This window comes from Cervus canadensis, chromosome 2, assembly GCF_019320065.1.
Source record: "Cervus canadensis isolate Bull #8, Minnesota chromosome 2, ASM1932006v1, whole genome shotgun sequence".
Lineage (NCBI taxonomy): Eukaryota > Metazoa > Chordata > Mammalia > Artiodactyla > Cervidae > Cervus > Cervus canadensis.
In genome coordinates, this window is record NC_057387.1 from 76,367,410 (window position 1) to 76,384,194 (window position 16,785).

Genomic DNA, 16,785 nt, shown 5'->3' on the forward strand with positions numbered 1-16,785 from the left:
AGCCTCATTAACTGTCAAACTGAGCTTCCCCACCACACTTCTTTATTCTCCAACAACACTGAGTTGTTTGTAGTTCCCTAGGTATCACCTTGTTTCAAGTATCTATACATGTCACTCCCCTGCCTACAAGATCTCTCCCATATCTTCAGCCATTCAAATCATTTAGTTGGCTTTCAAATTCAGCCCAGGGATTAATGTATCATGATCTCCAGGAAGCATTCTCTGATGTTCTCTTCCAGTTAGTTAATCCTTGTTCTATTACCCCTCTGTATTTTGAACATTGACTGGATTATTGCAGACATCACAATGTATTATAATATTTGTGTAGATGTCTGCTATTCTAATCAACTGTGAGATCCCTAAACTGCTATGGAATATATATCTCCATCAGTTATCATACTGTCAGGTCCACAGTGGTGCTTCTGTGTCAGCTGAATGGATGAATGTATAAATGCATAGATTAACTCAGTTCAGTTCAGTTCAGTCGCTCAGTCGTGTCCGACTCTTTGCGACTCCATGAATCGCAGCACGTCAGGCCTCCCTGTCCATCACCAACTCCCGGAGTCCACTCAAACCCATGTCCATCGAGTCTGTGATGCCATCCAGCCATCTCATCCTCTGTCATCCCCTTCTCCTCCTGCCCCCAATCCCTCCCAGCATCAGGATCTTTTCCAATGAGTCAACTCTTCACATGAGGTGGCCAAAGTACTGGAGTTTCAGCTTCAGCATCAGTCCTTCCAATGAACACCCAGGATGATCTCCTTTAGGATGGACTGGTTGGATCTCCTTGTAGTCCAAGGGACTCTCAAGAGTCTTCTCCAACACCACAGTTCAAAAGCATCAATTTATTCGGCGCTCAGCTTTTTTCACAGTCCAACTCTCACATCCATACATGACCACTGGAAAAACAATAGCTTTGACTAGACGGACCTTCGTTGGCAAAGTAATGTCTCTGCTTTTTAATATGCTATCTAGGTTGGTCATAACTTTCCTTCCAAGCAGTAAGCGTCTTTTAATTTCATGACTTCAATCACCATCTGCAGTGATTTTGGAGCCCAAAAAAATCAAGTCTGACACTGTTTCCACTGTCTCCCCATCTGTTTCCCATGAAGTGATGGGACCAGATGGAATGATCTTCGTTTTCTTTTTTTTTGATCTTCGTTTTCTGAATGTTAAGCTTTAAGCCAACTTTTTCACTCTCCTCTTTCACTTTCATCAAGAGGCTCTTTAGTTCCTCTTCACTTTCTGCCATAAGGGTGGTGTCATCTGCATATCTGAGGTTATTGATATTTCTCCTGGCAATCTTGATTCCAGCTTGTGCTTCTTCCAGCCCAGCGTTTCTCATGATGTATTCTGCATAGAAGTTAAATAAACAGGGTGACAATATACAGCCTTGACATACTCCTTTTCCTATTTGGAACCAGTCTGTTGTTCCATGTCCAGTTCTAATTGTTGCTTCCTGACCTGCATACAGGTTTCTCAAGATGCAGGTCAGGTGGTCTGGTATTCCCATCTCTTTCAGAATTTTCCACAGTTTATTGTGATCCACACAGTCAAAGGCTTTGGCGTAGGCAATAAAGCAGAAATAGACATTTTTCTGGAACTCTCTTGCTTTGTCGATGATTCAGCAGATATTGGCAATCTGATCTCTGGTTCCTCTGCCTCTCCTAAAACCAGCTTGAACATCTGGAAGTTCACGGTTCACATATTGCTGAAGCCTGACTTAGAGAATTTTGAGCATTACTTTACTGGCGTGTGAGATGAGTGCAATTGCGTGGTAGTTTGAGCATTCCTTGGGATTGCCTTTCTTAGGGATTGGAATGAAAACTGACCTTTTCTAGTCCTGTGGCCACTGCTGAGTTTTCCAAATTTGCTGGCATATTGAGTGCAGCACTTTCACAGCATCATCTTTCAGGATTTGAAATAGCTCAACTGGAATTCCATCACCTCCACTAGCTTTGTTCATAGTGATGCTTTCCAAGGACACTTGACTTCACATTCCAGGATGTCTGGCTCTAGGTGAGTGATCACATCATTGTGATTATCTGGGTCATGAAGATCTTTTTTGTACAGTTCTTCTGTGTATTCTTGCCACCTCTTCTTAATATCTTCTGCTTCTTTTAGGTCCATACCATTTCTATCCTTTATCGAACCCATCTTTGCGTGAAATATTCCCTTGATATCTCTAATTTTCTTGAAGAGATCTCTAGTCTTTCCCATTCTGTTGTTTTCCTCTATTTCTTTGCATTGATTGCTGAGGAAGGCTTTCTTACCTCTCCTGGCTATTCTTTCGAACTCTGCATTCAAATGGGAATATCTTTCCTTTTCTCCTTTGCTTTTCACTTCTCTTCTTTTCACAGCTATTTGTAAGGCCTCCTCAGACAACCATTTTGCCTTTTTGCATTTCTTTTCCATGGGGATGGTCTTGATCCCTGTCTCCTATATAATGTCACGAATCTTCGTCCATAGTTTATCAGGCTCTCTATCAGATCTAGTCCCTTAAATCTATTTCTCACTTCCACTGTATAGTCATAAGGGATTTGATTTAGGTCATACCTGAATGGTCTAGTGGTTTCGCCTAATTTCTTCAGTTTAAGTCTGAATTTGGCAATAGATTAACTAGTACATTTTAAAACTGACAATTCTCATTTTCCTTTTCTTAGGTATCTGCATTTGCTCAACCCAAATAAGATATCTTGTGGTAGAATTTAGATAACATAATGAAGCAAATTTAAAAGTCCAGGCAGTAGGGAAAAGAGGTCATTGCTTCTCTTCTATAGTTTCTTCCATTTCTTTTCAAGGCCACAAAGTCTCTAAAGAAAGTCCAACTTTTTTCACATTGACTGTGGAAGTGGAAGTTGTCACTCTTCAGAGAAAACAGTATAAGACGTTTGGAAATTAGTTCTGTTTCCATTTTCCTACCAAAATTTTAAGATTCAACAATTGGTCCCAATCCTTTCAAAAGTCACACTTTTATTTATCCTTTGCCTTGGCTGCTCTACTAGTATTATTGGCACAAATTTGATGGCAAGCATGCAAAAACTTCTTTTTCTAATGTTCAGTTCAGTTCAGTCGCTCAGGTGTGTCCAACTATTTGAGACCCCGTGAACTGCAGCAGGCCAGGCCTCCCTGTCTATCACCAACTCCCAGAACTTGCTCAAACTCATGTCCATTGAGTCGGTGATGCCATCCAACCATCTCATCCTCTGTCATCCCCTTCTCCTCCTGCCTTCAATCTTTCCCAGCATCAGGGTCTTTTCCAATGAGTCAGCTCTTTGCATCAGGTGGCCAAAGTATTGGAGTTTCAGCTTCAACATCAGTCCTTCCAATGAACACCCAGGACTGATCTCCTTTAGGATGGACTGGTTGGATCTCCTTGCAGTCCAAGGGACTCTTGAGAGTCTTCTCCAACACTGCAGTTCAAAAGCATCAATTCTTTGGCGCTCAGTTTTCTTTACAGTCCAACTCTCATCCATACATGATTACTGGAAAAACCATAGCCTTGACTAGATGGACCTTTGTTGACAAAGTAATGTTTCTGCTTTTTAATATGCTACCTAGGTTGGTCACAACTTTCCTTCCAAGGAGTAAGCATCTTTTAATTTCATGGCTGCAATCACCATCTGCAGTGATTTTGGAGCCCCCAAAAAATAAAGCACCTCAGCACACGGGTTACCCTCGGAGCTCACATAATCTTCCTGGTGATGTGATTCTGCTAAAATCCAAACTTCTTGACCAAAGACTGATTTGGCAAACCAAATCCTAGCCTGGTGCTTGCCCCTTCCCTGGGACGTGATTCAGATCCTGATGGAAACACCGCTAGAGCAGCTAACGGAATCAGAGCGCCAAGCTCTGTGACACAAAAGTATGGAGATGACATTCTTGATTCATCTCACGTTCAGAGGTTGTGGTCACTAGAAAAGCGCTTCAGAACACTTCATTCCTTCCTACCAGATGCAGACATATGCCGAGACAGGCATCGCCAACAACCTTTCTTGTTTTTAAACGTTTAAAAACCAAAGGGGCTTCCAACCATAAGCCAATCTGCATGCATCCTGCATCCCCTAAGAGGGGGATGAGGGGTGGGGGACCAAGGCGAAAAACAGACAACTACAAAATATGCCCTAGAAAAATGCAAGATCCTCATAAAACCAACATCTCACCAGATATCCTGTTAAGCACAGTGTTGAAGGCTCATGAGAAAACAGAGTGAGTACTGTAGTTTAGCTTGGAATGCTGAACATGATTTCGAATGATCCTTCTTGCTGCTCCGAGAGGAGAGTCGTTCCACTCCAGCAAAGGAAGAGAGTCAGGAATCAGCAGCCACCCTTCCCTTTCGGTTGGCACACCAACTCTGACTAGCGGGTGAGAGAATTAGGCTGTAAGGATTCAATGCTAATTGCAATTGCTCTGCACTGCGGAATGTTGGCCAGAATTGCAAACCGTCATGGGGCTGACCCAGAGCTGAGTCCACCTTTGTGGCTGGAGACGTTTTCGTAATTCTTGCACTCCTCTGCTCCACACCTGCTTCGGTCCTGCGCCTGCCTGACAGTGGCCAGTCACAAAGCACCACCCTAGGGGCCTTTCCTCGCCACCCTCCCTGCAAAGCACATCTCGCCCGCTGAGGTCTGTGTCCTTTCCAGAGAGGGTCCTGGCTGGAAAGCAGAATAAGAACTCTGAAGAACAGACTTGGGGAAGTAAGTCTACACAGAAAGGTAAAAACCTAGCCAAGGTTTCCAGAGTGACGCCGCCCTCAGAAGACAAGGCTCCAGAAAGAAAGGGCGTGAAACACCGGAGCTCGGGGTGGTGGTCCCCACCGTCTTCCGCTGGTTCCGCACCATCCCCCCTTGGCTGGGTTGTACATTCACTGGTTGTCAGGAGTTTCTGATGCTGCTGGGGGCGGGGATGGAGGAGAGGACTGGCAGAACGTCCTGCCCAGCTCGCGAGGCTCTACACGTCGTATAGGTTCAAAGTGTATGAGTTTGGGTAGGTGGGCCGGCTGTACTGGAAGTGATCTGTCAAGATGTTGTTGGGCCGTACTGGTAGTCGCTGTGCGGGGGGGAGAGCGTGCCGTTGTGGGGCTTCTCCAGGGGGCTCCGGGGGTGCTCCTTACTGCTCAGGTCCCCTGTCGTGACGGGGAGGAGGTGCTTCCGGGCTTGCTGGTTCGCGTCATACTTGGTCTTGTTGTACAGAAAGACTCCGATGATAGCCGTCATCATGCCCAGGACGTTGGTGCTGGTGACGGGGTTCCGCAGCATGATGAGGGACACCGTGATGACCATGATCCTCTTGGTGGCGTTGGCGACCGAGTAGCTCAGAGGGCTGATGAGGTTGAGGATGCTGAAGGCGATGACATTCTGCGCAAAGTTACAGAAGCCGCTGACAGCCAGGAGCAGGAGCGTCCAAGGCCACTGGGCCGCAGAGGTCAGGTCGCTGCTGACCAGGAAAGCCGAGAGATCTACCAGGACCCACGTGGGGATCATAAAAAAGACGGCATGGCAGCGCAAGATGTTCAGCAGCCGGAGATGGTGGATCCTTGAATCTCTTAATACCTTTTTGGAGAAAATATTCTGAAGCGAGAAGCACAGTGTGGCAGCAAGGGCGCTGACAAGCCCCTACATGTCGAAGGACAGCTCGGTGACGGTGGCCAGCAGGACGCCGCTAATGATGGGGATGAGTGACAGGTACACCTTGGTGCTCTGTTTCTCCTTCATGATGATCCGGGACAGGAGGACCACGCAGATGGGCATGGTGGCCTTGACGGTGTGCACGTAGGACACGGGCACCTTCCATATACTGACGTGCGCGGACACTGATGCGAAGTACTTGCCAAAGGCGAGCGGCAGCACGTAGCGCGGGTAGAAGCGCGGCGGTAGCAGCGGGCCGGACGACTGATGCGTACCGGGCCAGGGCCCGAGACGGGCGGCGCCGTGGGCACGCGCCAGGCGCGGAGCAGAGGCGGGAGTCCCGCGCACAGCGCCAGGATGTGGCACAGCGACACGGTCACGGGGAATGGGAAGGCGCTCAGGATCACCTTGTTGACCACATTGCCGCCCGCGCTCGGGGCGCACCACAGCAGGCACAACGCTGTCACCCGCGCGCCCGCGCGCGCCCCTCCGCCGGCTCCCGACCCCCGGGCCGGCGCCCACTCCCACCGCCGCCCCCGCCCGGAATTTGCATAGGTTTTTAAAATATATATATATAATATTGCCAGAGCTTTATGAAGCTTATGAAGCTTTATGAAGTTCTATAATGAATGTCCTGGTGTTATAACATTTTAATGAATGCTATATTTGCTTAGTATTGCTTGAATTATATTGCTTGAATGAATGTTTTGAATTTGCTTAGTATTGTTCATTTTTAATAATATATTATTGGACTTAGTGAATAGACTATGTAATTTGACCTTTAGTTATACAAATTGGGAAAATTGTTTAATTTTTCTGCATGTTTTATATCTGAGATTAAAAGCCTAAGCTAGATTATTTTCTCTGTGTACATATGATGTAAATATTTAAAAACATCTCTTTGAGATAACAAAAAAGTAAGGAAAAGTCTGAAGGATGATATAACCATTGTGTGTGTGTGTGTGTGGTGTTTAGTCATTAAATTGTGATACTAATGTCTGAAGGATGATATAACTATCTCGTGTGTGTTGGGTGCGGGGGGTGTTTAGTCACTAAGTCGTGATCAGTTCAGTTCAGTTCAGTTGCTCAGTCGTATCCGACTCTTTGCGACTCCGTGAATTGCAGCAGCCAGGCCTCCCTGTCCATCACCAACTCCCGGAGTTTACTCAAACGCATGTCCATCGAGTTGGTGATGCCATCCAGCCATCTCATCCTCTGTCATCCCCTTCTCCTCCTGCCCCCAATCCCTCCCAGCATCAGGGTCTTTTCCAATGAGTCAACTCTTCACATGAGGTGGCCAAAAGTACTGGAGTTTCAGCTTCAGGCATCAGTTCTTCCAATGAACACCAGGACTGATCTCTTTCAGGATGGACTGGTTGGATCTCCTTGCAGTCCAAGGGACTCTCAAGAGTCTTCTCCAACACCACAGTTCAAAAGTATCAATTTTCCGGTGCTCAGCTTTTCTTCAGTCCAACTCTCACATCCATTGACTGGAAAAACCATAGCCTTGACAGATGGACCTTTGTTGGCAAAGTAATGTCTCTGCTTTTTAATATGCTACCTAGGTTGGTCATAATTTTCCTTCCAAGGAGTAAGCGTCTTTTAATTTCATGGCTGCAGTCACCATCTGCAATGATTTTGGAGCCCCAAAATATAAAGTCTGACACTGTTTCCACTGTCTCCCCATCTGTTTCCCATGAAGTGATGGGACCAGATGCCATGATCTTCGTTTCTTGAATGTTGAGCTTTAAGCCAACTTTTTCACTCTCCTCTTTCACATTCATCAAGAGGCTTTTCAGTTCCTCTTCACTTTCTGCCATAAGGGTGGTGTCATCTGCATATCTGAGGTTATTGATATTTCTCCTGGCAATCTTGATTCCAGCTTGTGCTTCATCCAGCCCAGCGATTCTCTTGATGTACTCTGCATATAGGTTAAATAAGCAGGGTGACAATATACAGCCTTGACGTACTTCTTTTCCTATTTGGAACAAGTCTGTTGTCCATGTCCAGTTCTAACTGTTGCTTCCTGACCTGCATACAGGTTTCTCAAGAAGCAGGTCAGGTGGTCTTGTATTCCCATCTCTTTCAGAATTTTCTACCGTTTATTGTAATCCACACGGTCAAAAGCTTTGGCATAGTGATACTGACTCCCAAATTAGCAGGTTTTTGGTTTTTTTTTCTGGCTGCACTGGGTCTTCACTGCAGTGTGTGGGCTTTCTCTAGTTACAGCACATGGAGTCTTCTCTAGTTGCAGTGCATGAGATCCTAGTACTTAGTTGCCCCAAAGCATGTGGGATCTTAATTCCCCAAGCAGGGATTGAACCTGTGTCCCCTGCATTGGGGCTCCCCTGATGCAATGCCGGAGTCCCTGCTTGCAATGCAGGAGATGCAGGAGACTCTTTGCAACCCTGTGGGCTGTAGCCCACCAGGCTCCTCTGTCCATGGGATTCTCCAGGCAAGAATACTGGAGGGGGTTGCTGTGCCTTGCCCCAGGGGATCTTCCTGACCCAGGATTTGACCCCACAGCTCCTTCATTGCAGATGGATTCTTTACCTTTGAGCCATGGGGGAACCCTATTATATTAGATACTTGAAACTAATGTTATGTGTTGATTATACTTCAATTTAAAAAGACTTTGAAGTATTTTGGTCATTAAAATATTATATAGATGCTAGAGCTGTAATGTAGTACTATTAAGTGAATTACCTCTGATAGTATGATAAGAAATTCTGCATCTATTTTTTCTGACTTATAAAAGAAATATAGAAAAGAACACTACAGTTAAAAATGAAATCAAGTTTTTACCTCTCTGACTCCATTCCCTCCATCCCTCCTTGCCAAAGGGCAAGTACTATCGAATTTGGTGCACACTTTCCATCTGTGCCATTCCATTATGGTAGTTATTAGAGTTGTTCACAGATTCTTTTTATTCCAATCACAGGGTAAATAGTGCTTCCCCATCTCTCTTTGAAGTTAGCAGTGGACGTGTGATTTGGCTTTCGATGAATGAAGTGCTGTGAAAGTGACATGTATCCCCTCCAGGTAGAAGATTTCAGAGCTAGCATGTGATTCACTGCTCACCCCACAACTTGCTAAAGTGATTGAGGAAGGTTGTATGTCCTCTTTAAACATAGTCCCAGAGTGGCTATAATGAGCAAAGCCTCCTTCCTTTCTTCCTTTCAGTGTGGGATCTGCATGATGAACAAAGAGGAGAAACCCTTTTATTTTGTTAAGTCTTTGAAACTGTGAAGTGGTTTCTTGTCAAAGCATCCCAACTAAATGCCTGAAATTCTACTATATGTAAAGTTAACAGTGTTGTATTGAATACTTGGTGTTTTTTAAACAACATAAATGGTATTCTCCTATATTTTTCATTTAGCAACTAAATGACCAGATATGGCGTTGTACATATAGCTTTAGGTCATTGATTTAAACTACTACATATTATTCTGTCCTGTGAATTTATCACCACTGATAAATCTGTTCATTACTGATAGGCATTTAGGAAGCTTTAACTTTTCCAGCATTTCAAAAAACACTGCAATGAGTATGCTTTTCCTTTCTTCTGATACACATTGCAGTGGTTTCTCCACATGTGAATTACTGGGTTTGTAAGTTATGTTCAACTTCAATGTTAAAAATCTTGACAAAGGCTTTACAGCTCACTTTTAGCCAGGAATGGTGCTGTTTCTACCAGCTAGGATGATAGACATCATGATTCATGGTTGATCAGAAGGAATATTCAAAGATGTTTTGTTTCAAGTGGAGAAAATTAACTCTATATTAACAATGCTAAAAGTTTAAAAGTGAGACCATTAAGGATCAAGCTCATTCCTGATAACTTAACTATGACCTAGAGAAACACCTTAAGAATATTTGTTTGAATACAAAACATCCAGTACCCAGCACGGTAAAAATTTAGTGTCTGGTATCCAATTAAAAATGACCAGATATGGCAAAGAAGCAGAGAAGTATAGCCCATAATGAGAAATCAATCAAAACTGATCTGGAATTGAAATAGATGAATTAAAACAGTTTTTAACTGTGTTTCATATGTACAAGAATTTATAGTAAAAATTTAACATATTAAGTAGAGGATGGAAGATGTTAAATATATTTTTAGAAATGAAAACTACAATTTCTGGGATGAAAAACAGGATGGGTAGATGGGATTCACAGAATAGACATTGCAGAGGAACAGATCAGTAAATGTGAATACATGGAAACAGCCAAAGTGAAACAGGAAAAAAGAACTATAAAACATGAACTGTCCGTGAACTATGGGCCAACTTCAAAGCCCTAATTTTGAAGTAATGCAGTCTCTGTATGAGAGAGAAAGTAGTACAGAAAAAAACATTTAAAGAATTACTAGCTGAAAAATTTCCAGATTTGGCCTGAACCCAGAGATCCCCAAAGCTTAACCAACCTCAAGCACAAAACATGAAAAAACTACAATAAGGTACATTTGTAATCAACTTACTTGTAATTAGTGATAAAGGGAAAATCTTAAAAACAGCTCCCCCCACCAAGGACATATTATGTTTAGATGGAAGAAGATAAATATGACTGCATATTTATTGGAAATAATACAAATGAGAAGACCATGGGGCAATATCTTTTCCTTCTTTGCTGAAAGAAAAAAGATCAAAAAAAGATCACTTAATAAAATTATTAAGACACTTATGAAAGATACTGAAGAATTCACAAATAAACAGAAGGTATTCCGTGGTCATGGACTGGAAGAATTAACATTGTCCACACTACTGAATCTAAAGGAAATCAACCCTGAATATTCATTGGAAGAACTGATGAATGAAGCTGAAGCTCTAATACTTTGGCCACCTGATGTGAAGAGCCAACTCATTGGAGAAGACCCTGATGCTGGGAAAGATTGAGGGCCGGGGAAAAAGGGGGCAACAGAGGATGAGATGGTTGGATAGCATCACTGACTCAGTGGACATGAGTTTGAGCAAACTCTGAGAGATGGTGAAAGCCAGGGAAGTCTGGCATGCTACAGTCTGTGGTGTCGCAAAGAGCTGGACATGACTGAGAGACTAGCACAGCACCACCACCACCTACTTAACAGGAGAAAATATTTGCAAATTATATCTGATAAGGAGCTAATATCCATAATACATAAAGAACTCATACAACTCAATAGCAAACCTGGCATCACAAGAGATTGTGGCCTCAGAGGGGACCCTCCCTTGACTGCTGGCTGCCTTCTTCCTCTGCCCTGCGCCTACCCTCTTGAACAGGCACTTGGTTTGACCAGCAGATGGGACCTCAGGTTACCTTTTACCTTCTGACATGTGAGATGGTTCTCTGCTCCGAGAGGAAGTGCCAACTGTAGCTTATGCTCAACTCCTGTTTGTTTTTGATAGTTGGAACTTTGTACATAGAGGTTGCATTTTGTTGCTCATGGATGGGCAGCTCCTGGAGAGGTCATGAGGTCGCCTTCTGGCTTGAGTTTTAGTACCAGTGGCCTCAGGAGAACCATTTGATGTTGGCTTGCTTTTTACTTACTTTGGCCCCAAGTTCTGAGACTACGCTGTGCGCAACAGGAAGGGGCTGTCCTCAAGGATATTATTTGTGAACTTGCCGAGTGCCTTCATCTGAAGCAGTAGTTGGACCTGCAGTTGGTCCACAATAAATGGGGATAATTTTGCATGGCAAAGAGATTACAGTAATTGTCTTTATGATAGGAACTGATTCCTTGAACATAAAATTGAACTCCAAAATGAATTATGCTTTTCTGCAGGTTTAATGAAATTTCTGAGGTTTCTGAAATTTGTGTATTTGTTTTTCCAAAGCAAGATCTGCTGGTGAGGGGAAATACCTGACTGGTTTCATTACAGTTTATAAATGAATAAACGGATATTTAGTTCTGTACATAAATCTACAGTGAGTACATACACTGGAATGAGACAGTCATATTCGATCAGATCAGAAGACAAAGACATACTTTTGAGACTTGAAAGTTCAGAGCGGACATTGACCTCATGAAGGTCGGTTTTCCAGCCACTTGCTGCCCTGGCTCAGCCACTACTCCTCCTTTCACATCCACATTTGCATTTGGGTTCCTTCACCCTCCTCCCTGCTGGGGTTTGTAACAGCAAATTTAGTTCACCCATCCATGGTGTGGCCTGCAAAACTAACTCAAACCCAATCCCTTCATATTACTGAAGGGGGGATACTGAGGCTCAGAGGGCATTTTTAAATAGTGTTTGTTCACTATCTTGAGACTCAGTGTGGAATTTTTAAGCACCTTATTTTAAGTCATTCATTATTTGGGAAAATCAAACCCCTGTTACAAAGGAGAGAAGCCAAACAGGTTCAAATGAAGAAGCACCTGGAGTTTCTGAATTTTGCTGTGTATTTAGCACGCATCGTACAGCAGGTTCTGTGTTATCACTGGGACATAACCAGACCTGGATCCCTTAAGGTCTAACAGCCTTAGGGCAGAGAACATTAAATTATTGAAGAATCTGAAAATTGTGAACTCTTTATGTCACCGTGTTTTCAGGACTTTTCATGCTGTAGACTGTTCTGTGGGAATGACACTGTCTATATTCTCGGATGGCATTTACCAAAAATAAATGATGGTCTCCAGGGAAAAAAAATAAAAATTAAAAAAAAAAAACCTATGCAAATTCCATTTTTGCCTAACTTTTTATTGAGGTATAGTTGATTTACAATATTATATCATTTTAGGTGTATGTCAGTGATTCAAATGTTCACAGATTATATTCCATTTAAATTATTATAAAATATTGGCTACTTCCCTGTGCTGTACAATGTATCTTTATAGCTTATTTTAAGTGTAATAGTTTGTACCTCTTAATCCTCTACGCTTATCTTGCCCTTCCCTGTTTCCTCTCCACACTGGTAACCACTAGTTTGTTCTCAGTATCTGTGAGTCTGTTTCTGCTTTGTCATATTCATTTGTTTTATTTTTAGATTCCACATATAACTGATAACATACAGTATTTATCTTTCTCTGACTTATTTCACTAAGCACAAGACCCTGCAGGTCTATCCATGTTGCTGCAAAAGGCAAAATTTCATTCATTTTTTATGACTGAATGGTACTGCATTGTGTGTGTGTATACATGTATGTATGTGTGTGTGTGTGTGTATGTATATATATATATACCACCTCTTTATCCATTCATCTGTTGATGGATGCTTAGGTTGCCTCGTACTTGGCTACTGTAAATAGCATTGATATGAACACTGGGGTGGCATGTATCTTTTTGAATTAGTGTTTTCACTTTATTTGGCCAGGAGTGGAGTTCCTAATCATATGATAGTTCAATTTTTAGTTTTATGAGGAACCTCCACACTGTTTTCCAGAGACTGCATCAATTTACATTGGTGTAAATCCAAATCCCCAACATTGTAATGAGAATGCCTTTTCATCATATTTCTGACATTTGTTTTTTGGGTTTTTTTTTTTTTTTAAATAATAGTCATATTGACAAGTGTGAGGTGATATTTCATTGTAGTTTTGATTTGTAGTCCTCTGATGATTAGCAATGCTAAGCATCTTTCCATGTGCCTCTTGGCCACCTATATGTCTCCCTTGGAAAAATGTCTATGCAGGTCTTCTGCCCATTTTAATCAGATTGTTTAGTTTTTTTTGATAGAGTTGTATGAGCTGTTCATATATTTTGAATATTAACCACCTATCAGTCATACCATTTGCAAATATTTCTCCCATTCGGTAGGTTGTCTTTTCATTTTATCAGTGGTTCCCTCCTCTACGCAAAAGCTTTTAAGTTTAGTAAGGTCCCATTTGCTTATTTTTGCATTTGCTTCCTTTGTTTTAGGAGGGATAGCCAAAAAAAGTACTGCTACAGGATTTATATCAAAAAATGTTCTGCCTATGTTGTCTTCTAGGATCTTATGGTTTCCAGTCCTACATTTAGATTTTTAATCCATTTTGAGTTTAATTTTGTATATGGTATGAGAAAATGTTGTAATTTCATTCTTTTATAAGAGCTGTCCAGTTTTCTGAGTATCATTTCTTGAAGAGACTGTATCAAATTCATTGATGAGTTTTTGGTGGCATCTTTAGAAATCTCTATGTATAACATGTGTCATCTGTTTTATTTCTCCCTTTCTAATTTGGGTTTTTCTTCTTTTTATTGTCTGACTGCTGTGGCTAGGACTTCTAATACCATGTTGGACAAAAGTGGCAATAGTGGGCATCCTTGCCTTGGTCTTGATCTTAGAGGAAATGCTTTCAGCTTTTCACCACTAAACATGATGTTAGCTATGGCTTATCAGATGGTCTTTATTATTTGAGGTTTGTTCTCTCTACAGCCACTTTGCTGAGAGCTTTAACCATAAATGAATGTGGAATTTTTTCAAAAGCTTTTTCTGCATATTTAGATGGTCATGATTTTTATTCTTCAATTTGTTAATATGATTTATCATATTGATCAATTTGCAGATTTTGAACTATGCTTGCATTCCCAAAATAAGCCCTGCTTGCTCATGGCATATGGTCTTTTCAATGTATTGCTGATTTCAGTTTGCTGATATTTTGTTGAGGATTTTTACATCCACATTCATCAGTCATACTGTCTTGTACTTTTCAATTTTTGTGGTTTCTTTGGTTTTGTTATCAGGGTGATGCTGGCCTTGTAGAATGAGTTCAGAAGTATCCATTCCTTTGTAATTCTTTTGAGTAGTTTGAGAAGGATACATGTTAACTCTTCTCCAAACATTTAATAGAAAATACCTGTGAACCCATCCAAACTGGTGCTTTGGATGCTACTTGTGTGTAAAACTTTCAAAGTGAAAGTGAAAGTTTCTCAGTCGTGTCCAACTCTCTGTGGCCCCATGGACTACACAGCACACTGCATAGTCCATGGAATTCTCCAGGCCAGAATACTGGAGTGGATAGCCTTTCCCTTCTCCAGGGATTTTCCAAACCCAGGTCTCCCGCATTGTAGGCAGATTCTTTACTAGCGGAGCCACAAGGGAAGCCCGTAAAGCTTTCAATCTCCCCATCAAATCTGAATGAAAGTCTTTCTTGGTATAGTATTCTTGGCTGTAGGTTCTGCCCTCTCATCACTAAATATATTGTGCCACTCCCTTCTTGCCTGCATAGTTTCTGTGGAAAAGTCAGCTGATTGCCTGACAGGCGTTTCCTTGTATATAACTTACTACTTTTCCCTTGCTGCTTTTTATACTGTCTTTATCTTTATTTTTTGCCATTTTAATCACAAAGTGTCTTGCTTTGGTCCTCTTTGGATTGATCCTGTTTGAGACTCTCTGTGCCTCCTGTATCTGAATGCTTGTTTTCTTTCTCAGGTTAGGGAAGCTTTTCAGTTATTATGTCTTCAAACATGTTCTTTGCCTCTCTCTCTTCTCCTTCTGGGATCTCTATAATGTTAGTGGGCCTGATGTTGTCTCTGAGGTCTTTTGAACCATCCTCATTTCTTTTTATTCTTTTTTCTGTTAAGCATCAGTAATTTCTACTCATGTCTTCCAGCTCACTGATTCATTCCTCTTATCATTTAATCTACTTTTGATCCCTTCTGGTGTAGTAGAAAGAATCCACCATCCTGCTATTCTTTATTTCAGTTACTGCATTCTTTATCTCTGTTTGGTTCTTTTTTAAATTTTCTGATCCTTTGTTAAAAACATCTAACTTCTTAACCCTGTATAACCTATCTTCTCCCAAGTTCTCTGATCATCTTCACAATCACTACCTTGACTATTTCTCAAGTAGACTGCCTATCTCCACTTCACATAGCTCTTCTGGAGTTTTATTCTCGCTTGTTCTTTTGGAACATGCTCTTTTGGCGCCTTGTTTTGTCTACTTTGCTGTTTCTTTTTCTACATATCTGGGAGGTTGGTTACACCCTGGCTTAGAGGAATGGCCTTTTGTAGGAGATGTCCTGTGTGTGCCGACAGTGCACTCCTGTCTGGCCGCCAGAGCTATACACCCTAGGGGTGCCCCCCATGTGAGCTGCACGGGTCCTTCTGTGTGGCAGGCTGACCACTGCAGGAAGTCTGGTAGGTGTGGCTGCCTGGTCCAGCCGGTTGCCAGGCCCTGCATTGTGAAGAAGCTGCTGACGTTGGTTGGTGGGACCATGTCACAAGCTGAGGAGCCAGTGCTGGCTCTCTCATGGGCAAAGATGAATTCTGGGAAAGGGGTGGTTGCAGGACTAGGGTTCCTGATTTAGTTTTGGGCTGCTGGTGGAGAGGCTGCTTCCTGACATGGCTGGCTGTAGGTTCTGGGGTATCCCAAAGCTGGTGCTGTTCCACTGCCTGGATTCTGGGGCAACTGGCTAAGCAGTCCAAGAGCTGGTGTTGGCCTGCTGATGGGCGGAGCTGGGACCCAGGGTGTCCCAGGGCTGGTGCCAGCTCATCAGCAGACCAAGCTAGGCACCGCCCCCTCCCCCCACCAGGTTTGTCAGCTGCAGTGCCCTGGGAGTTCCAAATCTGGTGTCAACCCACTGGTGGATGGTGCTGGATTCTGGATGCTAAGGGGCACAAGGTGTCCAGAACTGATACTGGCTTGGTGGTGTGCAGAGCCAGGACATGAGGGGTCCTGGAGCTGATATCGTCCTGCTGTGTCTTGGTTAAATTCTGACAGAACTGGCTGCAGGGATGTGGTGGCCCTGAGGCTGATGTAGGCCTGCCTGCTGGTGGGCAGGATTGGGATCCAGAGACTCCCAGGACTGGTGCTGGCCCACCAGTAGGTAAAGCTGGGTTCTGGGGTTTGTGCTGGCCAACTGGTAGACAGAGTTGTGTCCTGGGGTCTCTGGCTACAGGGCCCAAGGGGTCCCAGAGCTAGTAATGGCTCACTAGTGGATGAAGTCATGTCCAAGGATCTTCAATTGAAGGGCCCTGAGTATCCTTGAGCTGGTTTTAGTCCATTGGCGTGTGGGGCTGGTTCCCAATACAATTGGCTCTAGAGTCCTAAGGGTCCTATAGCTTGTGTTGACTTCCTGGTAGGTGGGGCTAGATTCTGGGGAACCTGGTTGAGGGGTCCAAGATGTCTCAGAGCTGATGCTGGACTGCTGGTGATGGGCTAGGTCCTGCCATGGCAGGCTATGGGGCTGTGGTGGGCTTGGGAATGGTGTCTGCCCACTGGTGAGTAAGGTTGGTTGAGAGGCTACAGCTAGCCCACCGGTGG

At 43.1% G+C, this 16,785-nt stretch overlaps 1 protein-coding gene and 1 pseudogene across 9 annotated transcripts in view; both read right to left on the reverse strand.

Annotated features, from left to right (window-relative positions):
• The window catches only part of RAVER2 (ribonucleoprotein, PTB binding 2), a 136,698-nt gene that overhangs the window by 91,441 nt on the left and 28,472 nt on the right, over window positions 1-16,785 (reverse strand). The window lies entirely within an intron of this gene.
• LOC122437366 lies at window positions 4,121-15,738 on the reverse strand (annotated as a pseudogene). Its single transcript, XR_006268228.1, has 2 exons — window positions 15,556-15,738; window positions 4,121-6,247 (listed from the first exon to the last, which is right to left on the reverse strand). The product of XR_006268228.1 is annotated as a solute carrier family 35 member E1-like (transcript).